Source organism: Nyctereutes procyonoides, unplaced genomic scaffold (assembly GCF_905146905.1).
Source record: "Nyctereutes procyonoides isolate TBG_1078 unplaced genomic scaffold, NYPRO_anot_genome, whole genome shotgun sequence".
NCBI lineage: Eukaryota > Metazoa > Chordata > Mammalia > Carnivora > Canidae > Nyctereutes > Nyctereutes procyonoides.
Genome location: NW_026575141.1, coordinates 2,102,083 through 2,118,458, shown reverse-complemented (window position 1 = coordinate 2,118,458; position 16,376 = coordinate 2,102,083).

Here is a 16,376-nt window from a genome sequence, read left to right as displayed (position 1 = left end):
CAAGACTTAAGGTGATACATAAAATCATCTGGGGTAGCAGCTACCCCAGGTCTATGGGGCATCTGGGAATTCAGAGAACTCCACTGTCTCGGGCAGTGACAAAATGGCAGATGGCCCTGGGTCTGGGCAGACCTGCTGGACGGGGCCGCCATGTAGACTTAACAAGCCAGAAACAAGAGGTAGGGCAACATCCACTCCAATGGGGCCCCTTTTTCTAATTTGCTCAGAATCATCAAACCGGCCAGCAGGAACCCCAGAATGAGCCCAGCCTGCCAATACCACAGGGCCTAGGTTTGCCTCCCCCACATTCTATGAGATCTGAGGCCTGAGTTCTGGTTCCCACTCCATTATGAACAAGCTCCATCAGCTTGGGCAAGCTGGTCTACTTCTGAGATTCAAGGGTGCCCCGAAGGGGAGGGCAGCACACGCTCAGATCATAAATCAAAGAATCATCGAGCACCCTGAGCATTCGGGTCTTTGGTCTTGTCACAGCATCCTCTTAGGTTTAGAGCAATACTTTACATCTCCTAAGGCCACATTGACCCGGTGGTGGTTAGATGCCTGGGGGAGTTGCCGTGACATTCGAAATTAGACACACAGACTCACTGTGCAGGTAGTTATGAGTTGATCATATCCCTATGTGTTAAAGTAGAGTGACTATTTGCCATCAGCTTGGCCCCCTGAACCACAGACCAACAATAAAGCAACAGGGGAGCCTAGAAATGATCGGATCATCTAATTTTACATGGGATGAACCCAAGACTAAAGAAACCAAGGGTCCAGGCCAAGCCACACAGCCCCTTGGAGGTGGGCCTCCATCTCAGGGTGTCTCCGCAAGAGAGGGCACAGCACAGGCAGTCACCACCACCCTTCCCAAGCCCAAGCACCGGGCCTGAGAGGCTGTGACAGGAAGAAGCAGCTGAATTGCAAAAGCAATATAGGAATAGACAGCAATGCTGATGTAGTTCGGTGGCAGATTGGGGGGTGGGGAGAGGGAAAAATAGATTTTAGAATTAGGAGAGAGGGCCTCATCAGTCAGGGGTGAAAAGAGGGAATTGTGAGTGACAAATGGGACGCAGAACCACGGAGGAAGATGAAACGAGGGAAGTGGGAAATCAACCCTCCTCTGGCCACACTTTGCAGGGCAGCCTCGAAGCATGGCCATAGCTTGCAGATGGAAGGGAGGACAGCCTGGCAGAGGGCTGGGTGGCGGTGGGCACGGCACACAGCAGGGGGGCTGCCGGGGTGAGAGCTTTCCAGAAGGACTGGGGCACCACTTGGGGCTTGCAGTCAGCTGGCGGGCTGAGCCGTCTCTCCTCCACTGGCCAGCGCGGGGCAGCGCCGCCCGACCCCATCCTCCCCAGGCCTCTCCCGGCCACACTGACACAGCCCTTGCCTCGGGCTCAAGCGCTAAATCAGGAACCTGAGTTCTACCCACATAGACGGATCCACATATCTACACCTATGGTGCTGGCCCGGGAATGCGTTCCTGCTGGTTCTTCAGCCTTGCTGGCCTCCTCCGTTGCCCGGCTCTGAGAAGAGGCCTCTGCTATAGCTGGAATCTCGCTGCAAGGAGAGCAGGACGTAGCAATCTGGGGGCCCGGGCTCCACTTTGGGGCAGATGCTGTTCTAGAAAGTGGCAAGTCTCCTCCATCTCTGCCTTCTGGGACAGGGCCTCTGACTCAAGACAGGGCTCCCTCGAGCTACGCACTAGACCCGGCTTCACCTTTAAGAGAAAGGATAAAGAAGATGTGGTCTATGTGTACGGTGGAATATTACTCAGCCGTCAGAAAGGATGAACACCCACCATTTGCTTCGACGTGGATGGAACTGGAGGGTATGATGCCAAGTGAAGTAAGCCAGTTGGAGAAGGACAATCATCATATGGTTTCACTCATATGTGGTTATAAGAAATAGTGAAAGGGATTATAGGAGAAAGGAGGGGAACTGAGTGGGAAAACTTAGAGAGGGAGACAGAACGTGAGAGACTCCTGACTCTAGGAAACGAACAAGGGGTGGTGGAAGGGGAGGTGGGCAGGGGGTGGGGGGTGACTGGGTGCTGAGCACTGAGGGGGGCTCTTGACGGGATGAACACTGGGTGTTATATATACATTGGGAAATTGAATTTAAATTTTTAAAATGTAAAATTAATTAGTTAAAAAAAGAGAGAGAGAGAAAGGTGCAAACGTGATGAAAACTATAGCATTTCAGCCCAAGGGGCCTGACAGACAAACCAAGCCCAGCCTCCCTCTGCTCAGCGATAAGGATTGTGACCCTCTCCTGACTGGGGATGATTGAGACCCCAAGGCACAGAGAGCTCAGGGGACCAGATGACACCACACAGCTGGCCCGAGGCCACTCTGGACACCCTTTGCGTTTCCCAAGTCAGCCCTCCATCCCCCCAGAAGAGGCTTAGCAGACTTTAAAAGGGAGTGCCAAGCTGGAGCTGACATTTTTGATGTGTCCAATGGAGGGAAAAGTCAGAGGTCAGGGGACTGTCACCTCTGTAGAGCAGGGAGCCAGGCCTGACCAAAAGCTTGGACACCGGCCGGCCGGCTGCACAAACTGGACAGATGGACACAAACATCTGCATGCTGCCTCCCACTCGGTCTCCCCAAACCCCACTGAAAAGAAACGGGTTTTTTCTGCAAGGGAGTCCCAAAGAACTGCAAAAGCCTGAGTGTAGGAATCATCCTATCCGGGGAGCAGGCTGTGGAGACACAGACGCCTGGGCGTCCGGCTCCCAGATCCCAGGTCAGTGGGTATGGGGTGGACCCAGCGATCTGCCTTTCTGGCAAACTCTCCCTGTGGTCTCAGGGCTGCGCTTTGGAAAACCCTGGCCAGAGCATTATTTGCAGAAATCACAGAAGGCGAACTTGTTGGGAAGAAAAAGGAAGCATTGAATCCTTCATCCCAGCACCTGCATTATTTGATTGTAATAATAACGATGCTTCCGTCTCCGAGTCACTTTGCATCTCAACTGACTTGCTTTTCCCAGCCACCCAGGCCGGGAGCCCGAACACACTCATCATCTCCGTGCTCCCGGGAGGAGGCAGGCCCTGAAAGAAGGGAAGAGGTCGCCTGGGACCACGTATGTAGCTAAACAGTAATGGGGACTTGGAGGCCAGGACCAATCCAGCTCTCTTCTGGCCTCCCCAAGGCCCTCCCCAAACAGCTGAGTGGGCGCTCAGACACAGAGGGAGATGGGTTTATAAAGAGGGCATCCCGTTTGTCCTCAGGGGCCACCCTCAGTGTTATCCCCAACATCCCACGGGTGTGGGCCCTGAGGGCGGGTGGGGCACCCGGACACGCCTCTGCCCTGTGGCTTCTGCTGTGACACTGTGCCACCCTGCCCACCCCTCCACCAGGGAGTCCGGGGAGTGTCAGAGTCCTCAAGGGCGTGGGGTGAGAGGCAAGAGCATCACAGGAAAACAGCATCTGAGTGTGAATCCACCACTCTGCAACTTGATCCCAGGGTGACCAGTGTGACCTTGAGCACGGATTGAACTTCCAGCAGCACCTTCTCCTTCGGTGAGATGGGTATGATGAGAACACAGGCCTCTTGGGTTTATCCTGAACAGTGCATGTGCTAGTGAATGAAAACCCCAAACACAGACATTAGTGGCAGGCCCCTTCCCTCCTTATTCTTCCAGGGGGGCACAGTGGGGGATGTCCCCTCAAGGAGGGGCTGGTGCTGCCCTACAGGAAAGAGCCAGGGAGCCTCGAGCCTGGACCAGCTGATCCGCACATCGTGGGCCTCTTGCTCAGAAAAGTTTTCTCCCCACTTACCCCATGGCTCCTGTCCCCACCACCGCCACCACCAAACGGGATAATGGGGAGCATGTGCAGCAAAACGCTGGCTCAGCAGAGAACCCCATACATAAAAATCATTCTTGATGGCTACAATGGAGTTTGCACTGTCCAGGCCAAAATGAAATATGAAGATGGGGCAGCGGAGGGTGACAGGGTAACACCGGGGAGCGGTGATTGAATACAGCCCATGAGTTACACTCAATACTTATTGAAGTATAAAGATGAGGTTATGCGTCACCGGGTTACTTCTCCCCTGGACTTGCAGATACTGTCTCCGGCCTCCCATTAGGTGATGCCCTTTTTCCTGCCCACTCCCTCCTTCTCCAGGACTGAAACAGGTTTGATGCCTCCCCGGGGATAAGAAGCTCCTTACAGCTCTTGGTCCTGATCTGACGGGTCTGCCCTGGCAGGGGAAGGGTAGAGGCTGGGGCAAGGGCAAGCTCCCGGGTGCCCTGCCCCTCCCCTACCTGGCTCTGACGCCCTTGGCAAGCCCCCCACCACCTCCGGATCTCAGTTTCCTCACCTACAGAATGAGGCTTTTAAATCCTCACTCCTTGCTCCATTTAAGTGCCAGGGAATTCTCAGGCAATGTTGCTCAGTTGTGCGCATAGAGTAAAAGTTTATTGAGACACCTGGAAAAAAACAATTGGTCCCACGATGGTTAATTTGGTGGCTCTAAAAAGAGGCAACCATAAGGGCAGGGGTAGGGCCTGGAAGGATTCTCCAAGAGGGGGTACTGAGGGCACAGTGGGGGAATGTTAAAAAGAAATGGGTCTCTTTGTTGTCCCTGCCCAGTGACAGATCAGAGGTGAAGATCATTAATTTTGGAGACTTTGTGTGTTCAAGAATGAGAAGCCTTTTGCCTAATGAAGAACTCTTAATAGGTGTTGTTTTTCCTAAATTATCATATTAACCACAGATAATTAACAAGCGTATCCTGCATGCCGCAGGCTACTGACAAACCCACGGAGCGCATCTCGCAGCCTATAAATCATCCAGCCGTCCTTCAAGGCAGCTGTTTAATTGCTCCCACATTTGAGAGGAGCAATATTGAGGCTCTCTCTAAATTTGGCTGCCAGTGAAAATAAAGTCAGCAACATCTCAGCTCTTCATCATCGTCGCTCCAACTTGAGATGCTGCGGACGGCAACCCTGCCAACAGTGGAAGGCTGGAAAGCACCCAAAGGTGCGGCAGCAGGGGAGTGGCTGGGCTGAACAAACCAAGGGGTAGCCCTTGAAGGGGGTGTCATACAGCCCCCTACACAGCGGTACTGAAACTAGGTCGATGCGTGGAAAGCATGCATTCCAAATCACGGTAAGTAGGAAAGCATCATAAAATACTGCGTACGCAGTGACGAGTCTATAAAAAAGGTACACAGTTGGCAACAAATCATGGGCAAGAATTAGAGGGGTATGAAGTGCTGCGTTTAGCGCTTGTTTTCTATCCTGCAACCCCTGGATTCGGGTTGTTGCTCAAGACAAGACACTGCTTGTGCTGGTGACTGGCCAGAGGGCTCCGACGCCAGCCAGTAGGCCGGGACGCTCCTGTCACCTGGCCCCCCGGTCACCCGACTCAGGCCCCACATCTCTGAAATGTGCTGGATCTCTGCAGCACCCATGCCGTCTGAATGGCCTTCTTGCGGGTAGATACCGGCCGAATGTGTTTCTCATGCCTTGTGGCTCATGACGTCATAGGAGAGGATTCTGACTCTCCGAAGGAGAATCTCTCCTGTTCCCTTTGGCCAGACTCTTCCACGAGCTCAGTTGCAGGTTCAGACTGCCCAGCTCTCGAGCCCAGCACAGGCCTCAGCCTGAGATGTGGCTGGGGGTGACTTGGAGGGGTGGGGGCAAGAGGGAAAGGAAGGGGGATCCCCATGTTCCTTCTCTCCCAAACCATCCAGCAAAGCATGACCTGAGGGCTTGTCAAGGGGAGGGGCACGGGGAGCTTTTCTCAGCCTCTGAATTTGGTGGAGTCCTTCCTTCTCAAAGCTGACAGAAGCTGAATCTGTCCTTTAAAACTTTCAGGGGTGGGTGGGTCAGTTGGTGAGCCTAGGTTTCGGCTTAGGTCATGATCTCAGGGTCGTGGGACAGAGCCCCACATCAAGACCCTGGGGGCCCTTCAGTGTGGAGTCTGCTTAAGATTCTCTCCCTCTCCTCCCTCCCTCTCTGCTCCTCCCCTCCTCATGTTCTCTCTCTCATAAGTAAATAAATAAAATCTTAAAAAAAAATAAAACAGAAAAACAAAAAGACACCTCTCATTCACTGGGCCTTTTTTTTTTTTTCAAGTGTAGCTTTTCCTTTTTCCTCCCAAGGGTAGGAGAGAGGGAGCCAATGAATGAAGGCAGCTAAGGGCAAGAGGAGCATCCTGGAGTGGCAGGAAGCCATGCTGGGTTAAAATCTGGGTGCTGAGTGGCAGAGGATCAGCTAGTTGGCCAGCTTTGACCCTCTGCCCGTTCTTTCTCGATGCCCCTGCACAGTCTCTTCGGCTCTCTGGGTCAGGCCACTGGAACATGCAAGGGGAAAGAAGGAGATAGAGAACCCTCGGCCTCAGCCAGCCCAGGGGCCCTTAGACCTAAGCTGTGGGACTCAGGGATCTCCCTGCTGCACTGAAGCAGCTCGATCGCCAACCCCGCAAGGCTGGCAATTCCCTTCTTCAGCTGGACTGGGGCGTGGCACGGGGCCAGGGCATGTGCCCATCCATGGAGCGCGTGGAGAATCACAGGATGGTGCCTCATCTGTCCCCTGAGCCCCGGTGCTCAGGAGAGGTCTCTCTCTTCTCCACGCACGCCTCATCTCACAGGCCTTAACTATTGTTTGCCATCTCCTACTTCTGGTCTTGAAATTTTATTTCTGGTTCCCATTAACATATTTAAGCAGAGCTAGAGATGGAGTCCTGAAGTGACCCAAATCACTACCTTGTGTTCCCTTCTGTCCCTGATGGTGCCTGCAGGGAGCACTGGAGCCAGAGCACTGTGTTGAGCTATTTAAAGCAGAAGTACCAGAAACACGGCCATACAGAGTCAAGTCACACCCCGCACGTTGCCTGAGTCTGGAAGGGGATGACCACGGAGAGGATGGCGGGAAACCAGGTTGATAGACACTCCCTTTGAGTATGAATGGCAGCCATGAAAATGAACGCATGCTCACAGCACCTATGTGATACGGTAATGGTGGTATCCTAATTTTGCAGATAAAGAAGTGGGTGCTCAGAGAAGCCAAATCACCTTCCTAAGGTTGCACAACTGGTAGGTAATGACGCCAGGCAGGCTCCAGATCCCGAGCTCTTGTAGACTGAAACATTCTGCCATTTGATGACCATTATAGGAAGGACTGAAGGGGGAATGAAGGCAAGTAAGAAAAAACAAAACAAATTCAAAGAGATCAAGCAGGTGGAATATCCAAGTATCAAATCAGCACAAAATCTAGAATTATTCTGTGATACCTTTTGCTCTGGTCCGTGTCCATAAAACAAGCATCTAAGCTACCATTTGGTTTGCTGAAAGGACCTATTTACTTGGGGAGGTATGCCTGGAGCAAGTCACCTGGCAGGTTCTCCAGCCAGAATCATCCATCCACTTCATTTCCTGGTCAGCATTGCAGCCTCCTGGAACTTCCCTGGAGGCGAAGCATGTGCCCCACCTCTAACCACCTCAGGCAGAGCCATGTAACCATCAGGACACCTGCCCACAGAACGGGAACCAGAGACTGTCCCAAGGTACAGGTGGGCAAGCAGCCAGCCAGGGGGTCCCTTAAATGGCTCATGCAGGAAAGAGATGACATGGGCTCCCAACATGCTTGGGAAGGAGGGTAAGGAGAAGGGTGAGTCATTCAGTTCTTCCCAGACCACCTACCATTGCCTTTTTCTTACCTGCCTCTTGGTTTCCAACTTAACCTCCACCTTCACTTGAAACCCCACGGAGAACTCAGTCTACATCAGCCTGATGCTCCAACTCCAGCCATCGATCTTCCAGCTCATTCTTTCCTCCCATGCAAATAGTCGTCCCAACTCCATCCCCAAGGGAACCATGCCAAGAAAGATGATGTGGACAATACAAAGGACTGCAGGTCCATAATCACTGACAAGAAAAATGCAACAAATAAAAAATGGAACGCAAGAGAGAGGGTGGAGGGGAGAGGAGAAAACACAGAGACAGCATGTTCTGCATAATGGGGCCTCTTTTGTGTAACACTTGTAATTACACGCATATATATGCACAGAGGGAAGTGTGGAAGCTTTGGAGGCTTGAGACCGAGGTAGGGATTTCAGAGTGACTTTCCCTTCTTTTTATATTTCTCTGTTTCATTTGAATGTTCTATAATGAATACGCATTACCTCTCCAAACAGACAATATGTAAAAAGCCATAAATTTAAATTAAAACTTCTCCTCCTTGACAGAGCCTTCCCAGATTGGCCCAGAGAGAACCAACAACTTGCAAAGATTGCCGGGAAATGGTTATTTCCTATTCTATCAAGGCCATTTCTCTTATACTTCCCTCCCACAAACCATTTACTCTTAGACTTAGATCTAAGGGGGTCAGGGGCAGCTCAGAGAAGAATTGCCCCTCCCTGCACCAGCCAGTATTACCTCTTCTCCAGGTGCCTCTGCGGGCTGTCCTGATTTTGAGTTACTTAGATACGATGTGTAGACTTTCTTCAGACAGCTAACTTACTCTGAGGAGGAATGTGACATATATGTGTCTTCTAGAAGTTTATAAATTTTATTTTTTAAAGATTTATTTATTCATTCATTCGTTCGTTCGTTCGTTCATTCATGAACACAGAGAGAGGCAGAGACACAGGCAGAGGGAGAAACAGGCTCCCTGTAGGGAGCCTGATGCAGGACTTGATCCCACGACCCCGGGATCACAGCCTGAGCCAAAGGCAGATGCTCAACCACGGAGCCACCCAGGCATCTTAGAAGTTTATAAATTTTAATTAAATGAGTAGTGTATCTTGTAATTACTTTCCTTGTCTTCATAGAAGTTTCAAGAACACTCATAGGCCCTGTTCTTCCCTATCAGCTCTACTGGGGAAAAGCAACAACCTTCTCAACCTGTCCCTGCTACCCCTCGACCATGAGATTCTTCTTCCCCAGAGCTGAGCTTTACCAGAGCCCTGAGCTCCTGTCTCCCTTCCGGGGGTCTTTTGTCTCTGAACCAAACTTCTCAGACGGTACCTACTTTATATCTCTTGGTTGCATCGGATTTCCTTACCCTGAAGCCCTCCCTTCTGAGGCATGGCTCCTCTGCATTCCATTCAACTTCCAAAAGAATACAACAATTAGAACTGTCTTCAATGACAAGTAACAGAAAAACCTGACTTACAATGGTTTAAACAAATAGGCTTTTCGTTTTCTCAAACAACAAAAAGTTGAAGGTAGGTAGCTGATGACACTGATTCAGCAGTTTAATGATGCCAGGGCAAGTGGTCTCTGGTGCTCTGTTGACCATTGTTTTCATGGGCCCCAAATAGCTGCCGCAGCCCCAAACATCACATCTATAGTCGAGGCAGGAAGATAGAGATGTGTCAAACATGCCATCCCTTTTATTAGGAAAGCAAAAGCTTTCCCAGAACACTCAGAACAAACTCCATTTATGTCTTTTTGGCCAGACTGAATCACATGGCCATTCCTGGATGGAAAGGAGACTGAGACAGCAAATATTTAGTTTCTCTAGCCTGGAAAGTAGCATACCGGGAAGATCCATAGGGTTGGCAAACCACCAATCTCCATCACAGAGGCCAAACCCTTTTCATTGAGAAGGTAACAAACAGGGGCACTTGGGTGGCTCAGAGGTTGAGCTTCTGCCTTTGGCTCAGATCATGATCCCAGGTTCCTAGGATCGAGTCCCACATTGGGCTCCCTTTAGGGAGCCTGCTTCTCCCTCTGTCTCTGCCTCTCTGTGGGTCTCTCATGAATAAATAAATAAAATCTTTAAAAATCGAGAGAGAGAGAGAGAGAGAGAGAGAGAGAGAGAGAGATAAGGTAACAAACAGAATGACAACAGCAAAACTTTACTAAGCATTCATTCTCCACAGGCCCTTTGCCAAACACTTTTTACATCTGCCGTCTTGGAAAATCCAACAATCCCAAGGTGCACGGGCCACTAGTATCTCCGTTTTATAGATGAGAAACCCATAGTAGCTTACAAAGGTTAGAGGATCAGCCCAATGCCCCACAATCTGTAAGTGCCATACCCGGGATTTAAACCCTGCTTCGCCAGGAGCCAATGAAATCTTTCCATGAAGGGCCAGATAATCAATATTTTAGGGTTTGTGGGTCATACAGTCTGTTGCCACCACTCAACCCTGCTATTACAGTGCAAAAGCAGCCACAGCCAGCATGTAGACCCACCAGCTGTATTCCAACAAGACTTTATTTATGGACACTAAAATTAGAATTTCATATCATTTTCACCTGTCGCAAAATATTATTTTTCATTGCTTTATTTTTTCCTCGACTATTTAAAAATATACAAACCCACGCTTAGCCAACAGGCCATGGTTTGCCAATTCCTGCGGTTTGCCAGTGTTTTAAACATTTTGGATTCTGAGCATCTGGAGGTTTTAATGTATGTGCTCACCCCTGCCCTCTGCTTGCCTCACACTGCTGCTTTGGCTTAGATCTTTCCATTCTGCTCTTTGGCTCCTGCTCTTGTGTGCGGAGATCCACGAGTACTATGAAACAGCGGTCACCCCTGCCATATTTCACCAGAGCCTCAATACACACCCTTCTACCAGTGTTGCCACAGAGCTGACTTATCACAAGATATCCTGGCTTGCCAGACTTAGAGCAAACCCCAGGGCAATCACAGGGTGGTTGGCCTTGTCTAGTTTTAGCGCTTTTTTAAAAATTTTATTTATTTATTTGAGAGAGAGAGAGAGTGCACATGAGCAGGGGAGGGGCAGGGGGAGAGACAGACTCCCCACCCAGCAGGGAGCCAGATGTGGGACTACATTCCAGACCTCAGTACTCCAGGATCATGATCTAAGCCGAAGGCTTGGACACTTAACTGACTGAGCCACCCAGGCGCCCCTAGTTTTAGAGCTTTCGGTGACTTTTTTCTATCATTAACAGCAGCCACTGCACAAGCTCTCAGGAAAAGAGAAAACTAGGAATGAAAGCCCAGATTGCTTTTCTTTGCTTGCTAAATAGTATTAGATGTCTTTTTGTAACTGGGAATTAAGGCTGTGTAGGAGAGACAGGAGCAGTGTGTGGTATCTAATTGCTCTGATTCCTCCTCCCTCTCTGTGCAGACCTTGATCACTCCCAAAAAACACCCAGGAATTTCTTTGGGGCTTTACAATTAAACTTCCATGGAAGGGGTGTTTGTCCATAAAAGCTACCACTACTTTGAATTACTCAGCAAGGCTTCCCTTCTCTCTGTGGTCCAATGGCAGTGATGGGCCTACTTGCTGACGATTTCCAGAAGGTTCCACCAGCCAAGAAGATCACCAATGCTGGGAACAATTTCTCTATTAGGTGCCTCCTCCTTGCTACTCCTAAAGGCACTGGGGGTAATTAACGAAAGAATTATTTATGATCCTTGCTAAAGAATGGTAAGGTCAGGGGTGTCTGGGTGGCTCAGTCGGTTAAGCATCTGCCTTTGGCTCAAGTCATGATCCCGGGGTCCTGGGATCAAGCCCCACATCAGGCTCGCTGCTCAGTGGGGCGTCTGCTTCTCCCTCTGCCTCTGCTCCTTCCCACTCACGCTCTCTCTCTTTCTCTCTCTCTCAAATAAATAAATAAAATCTGAAAAAAAAAAAAAAAGAACTGTAAGGTCAAAGATCACAATGTAATATGCACAGGGACCAGTGCAAGAGGGTTTCGCAGGGGTGGAGAAAGATTGGGCTCAACTCCAAACAACAAGGAAAAGTGGGAATTTACAGCCAAGGAGCCGAGTGGAGTCAGTGGATAAAAAGCTACTGGGGGAAACATCTGGGTTAAGGGGGGATTTGGGCTACAGTGACCTAAGAGGACTTCTGCTGAAGGCCTTGGACATCACCTGGGGGACTCTGGGGGCTGGTGGAGGATGAGAACTCTGCTCAGATTTTAGGGTGATCAGACATGAAGGAGAGCAGTTCTGGCTAAACCAATTTAGCCAGATTCTTTCTAAAATTGGACAATAAAATCAGAGAAGTCCAGTTAGAGTTTATTTAAGGAGAAACTCTTTGTCAGGTGATTCCCAAATAGTGCTGTTGTTGTTATTTGTTGTTCTAATTTATCACTGATCTTGTGCGAGCAGTGAACATTTTAAGGCTCCCCACCCCCCACCCCAGTGATTCTAGAGCCCGACTTTCCTCCTCTGTAAAAATGATGGTGACCAGATCTGCTGCACAGGATTGCTGTGAGGAACAAGGGAGACTGCATCTGTGACACCTGGTACCCTTGTGGTACATGGGGGTGCGCCAGCAGTGGGGCCCACCTTCCTGCTCTCAAGTCTATGACTGTGTCTCTAAGGGTCTGATACCCCCTTGAACACTTGAGATTGGCTCCTGTCCATGGCTCCCGGGCCTCCAGCCAGGAGGTCAGGCAAGCATGCAGGCCCATCCACGTGGCCAGCCTTTCTGCCAGGTCAATAGCTCAGTGAGCACCACCCTTGGTCGGTCACACTGGCTCTGCCTGGGGAAAAGGCAGCTTCAGCCAAAGGCTTTGGGGAGTACCGGTTACCTGGCCCTTGGTTCATGGAGGGCTCCAGCTTGGCTCATACGCCTCCCTGAGGGGACAGGGCTCCTCTGAAGGAGACAGACTCAGTGGCCCTGACTCCCTTTGAAGAGGTGCTGATCTCAGGCTTGGGGGCTGTTTTGGTTCCTAGCTGGTTGGTAGCAGACTTGTAAGAGGAAAATGGAAATGATAGCAAAAGAGTTCAGAAGGGCAGACCAAGGAGTCTACCCCTTCCTCTGGGCAGATGGGATCTTGATGCTGAGGAGGAACATGAACCACCAAGTGCACGTTTAGACGGTGGCGAGCAATCTCTCACTCACCTTCTCAGGGCTCAGAGCCATTGCTAAGCTTCAATGTCTTGAAGGGGCAGGGGGTACAGCTCTCCGGCTCTGAACAGCTCTACATGGGATGCCCTGAGAAGGGCTTGCATCCTCTCAGCCTCAGAGACAAAAAAAGACCAGAGATAGACTTATCTAGAAGCCTAGACTGCTTTCACAGCTCACTCACCCCTGCCAGAGTGCGGAGGCGGGTGAGGCTGTCTGCCCTGTGGAGGTTGTGGTCTGTGGCACTTGGTCATTCTTTGGGGTCATTGGGTTCCTTCTCTCAAAGGACACAGCCTCACAGCAAGCCCTGCCAGGCGTAAACAGGGCAAAAGTACTTGTCTCCATTCTCCCCAAAGGCCTCACAGCCTCCAGGCTATGAATGCTGGTCTTTGAAGGGAGTTTCCAGCCTCCACATTTAACCCCTCAGCACCCAGCTTGAGGCTCCCACGCACTTTCCAACACAGCTTTCTGCCATCCTGATGGGTGTGAGGTGCTAAGGCTTCTCTAAAAACAGCCGGGTGTGTGTGTGTGAGAGTGTGTGTGTGCACATGTGTGATGAGATGGGTAAGAACACGTTAGAATAGGTGTTTATCACTCTTTGGAGTGTTAAAATGACTAGGCGTTTGTCACTCTCTGAGAGTGACCCCCTTACAAACTTTAGCAAGGGTCTAAAAGAAGGTTATGAGGTTACTATGGATTGAATCATGTCCCCCCCACCTCCCCCCACACCCCCAGACAATTCACATGTTCACATCCCCACCACAAGCACCTCAGAAGCTGGCCTTATTTGGAAGTAGGGTTGTTACAGACATGATGAGTTAAGGTGAGGTCCTCCTGGAGTGTGCTGGGATTAGTGTGCCCTAATCCGATATGACTGGAGTCTTTATTTAAAAAAAAAAAAAAAAGAAGAAGAAGAAGAATGCCAGAAGAGACAGAGACATGCAGAGAGAAGAGATGTGAAGGGGCAGAGAGGGGAAACAATCATGTACAAGCTGGGAAACTTCCCACTAGAAACTAGGAGAGGCCTAGACCAGAGGGGCTTTCCTAGCACCTTGAGAGAGTACATCCCAGCAGACAGCTTGATCTCACACTGGCCTCCAGAGCCGTGAGACAATTTATGTCACTTGTTCTAAGCCCCCCAGCTCATGGTACTTTGTCAGGACAGCCCTAAGAAACTAATCCAAAGGGCAGTGGACAAAGGGGACTGTGGCCAATACAAAGAGTTGGAGGCCCTTCCTTGGGCAGCCCTGGGACAGGACACCATGTCTGTTAGCCTTGGGCTGAAGGGTTCAAGTCATCTCCACCATATGAACACAGGAGGCCCATGGCATTCAAGGTCTTAGACATTCCTGGTTTTAACTATTGACGAAAGATCCCATAATTTATGACACATGATGTGCAGCCATTAGTCATTTTGCCAGGGCACAAACTTGAATCACGCACTCTGAGGCTGGTGTGTGGACGGGGCACTTGGCTGTGGCTTTGTTCTCCTCCATTTGCCACCCGTAGGCAGGAACACAAGGATGGTGATAAAGCCTGTGCTGCTTTGTAGGAAAAAATGTATCTGAAAAGGCAGGTGGTGGCAGCCAGCATGGGGGAGGAAAGTGAAGAAGTCTAAGCATGTGACAGTCTAAGCCAGAAAGTGGCTTTATAAATGACCTGAGTTCCATTTCTATAGAATCATCACCGATCTACAGGAGGCAGGAGATTTTTCAATTATACTTTATTGCCTTGCGGGGGTAGGAGTCCTAGGACTTAGTATCACTCTTGAACCTGGTAGTTCACCGAGGTGTGAGGCTGCCTCCTTGAACAACGTCAGGGATCCACTACAGAGCAACGAGGTTCCACTGAGTTATCCAAACCTCCTAAAGGAAATTTAGATACCAGGCTTTCTACAGACAAACTGCTGCTATCTGCTTAAAGCACTGCTAAAGGTCACTTGTGCCGTGTGATTTGGAAAGCTTCTCAGAGGAGCCTTGCACTAAATCACCCATTCCTTGGGGCCTTATCACTATCAAAGCATATACCCGAGGCCTGAAATCCTGCCATTACAGACTCATTCCTCCTGGTGAAGGCATTGCCCCAACCTTTGAGCACCCATGGTTGCAGGTGATTTGCTGATAATCACATACCCCTCAGTGTCAGTGGGCTGAGCAGAGTGTTTAAAACCAGCCTGACCATGGTTGTTGATAAGGGAAGTGGGAAGAACCACATAGGCCCTGGCATCCTGGCAGGAAGGTGCTAGAGTCTTCTAGACTTGCCACGATCAGCACTGGTGGTGCCTTCACACGTGAGGATAGGGCCACACGGAGGAACAGCTTGTCTGATCTTTCACTTTCTGTGGAATTGCTGGGCTGTGGATCACATCAGAAGAGGGAATCCCATCAGTGACACCCAATCTTTAGAGCTGTGACTCTGGTTTCCTTTTTTTTTTTTTTCTCTTTTTTTCTTTAAAATAAACTCCTACAATCATACCAATCAGCTCTAAAGTAATCATCCGTTGTGGAGGGAAACAACTTATCATCAGATCTCTAAGTCTTGACTTCTAAGATAATGCCCAGGGATCATGGGTCTCTAGAGCTCTCGCTTTGATGCCCCTCTGCTCCCTCTTGGTTTCCCTTCTTCTTTTAGAGTCCCATCCTTCCCTACCATCTCTGGAAAGCTTTTAAGATAACTCTAAAAAAACAAAGCAATGTCAGTAAGGGCCACTGCACTGTTTAGCTAACAGATAACCACATCGCTCTTTCTCGAGATAGCTACAAAGAACATTTTTGAAACATGCTTGGGTTTGTGAAAATAAGATGGATTAAGTCCAACACGAAATAGACAGCCAGGGTGTACAATGTTAGCAAAGCTACCGAGTCGGTTGATATAGCACCACAACCAAGGCAGAACACCCTCAAATTTCAGGTGGTTTTTGTCTGCCAGTATCTTCAGAGTTTTTCTTTCGTTAGGCATTTGTGATGGACTTCAGAGCCTGCACTCTTTTCCAGAATCACGATCATAACTCATTAGACTCATCCTGCAATGTGGGACTCAACCAGCTGACATTTGCTATAATGCATGTATTTGAGCAGTGACATTGGCCAAGGACATAGCTGTACACTGAAGAGGTGGTACCATTATTATGTCCACTTTGTAGGAAGGAAAGTTGAAGCTGAAGGAGGACTGGCCCTAGGCGCGGAGCTGCTGTAGAACCCAGCTCTACTTTGCAAATGAGTCCAATATCTGGAGAAACCCTAAGGAGACTATCTTTAAAGGAACGGAGCTGGAGTTTGAAGGTGTAGAGAAACCAACACTACTGTGTGGCTAAGATGTGTTGAGAAGGTAGGAGACCTTGAAAGCTGAGTTCCCACGTCTGTGGTGGCCCAAAATTCAACAGAATTGAAGGATGACTCTGCTGTTGAGGAGGATATGTTTGCTAGTCACCTATGGACAGAGGTCTGGAAGCATGCTCTCCAGTTCGCAAGCTGATACTCCCTGGGACAAGCCCTCTACCGTCCCCATGTTCATACAGAGTCCTCCTAGCAGGGTGTGTTGGCCCCCAGTCCTTCTGGAGAAAGCTTATAGCAACATCC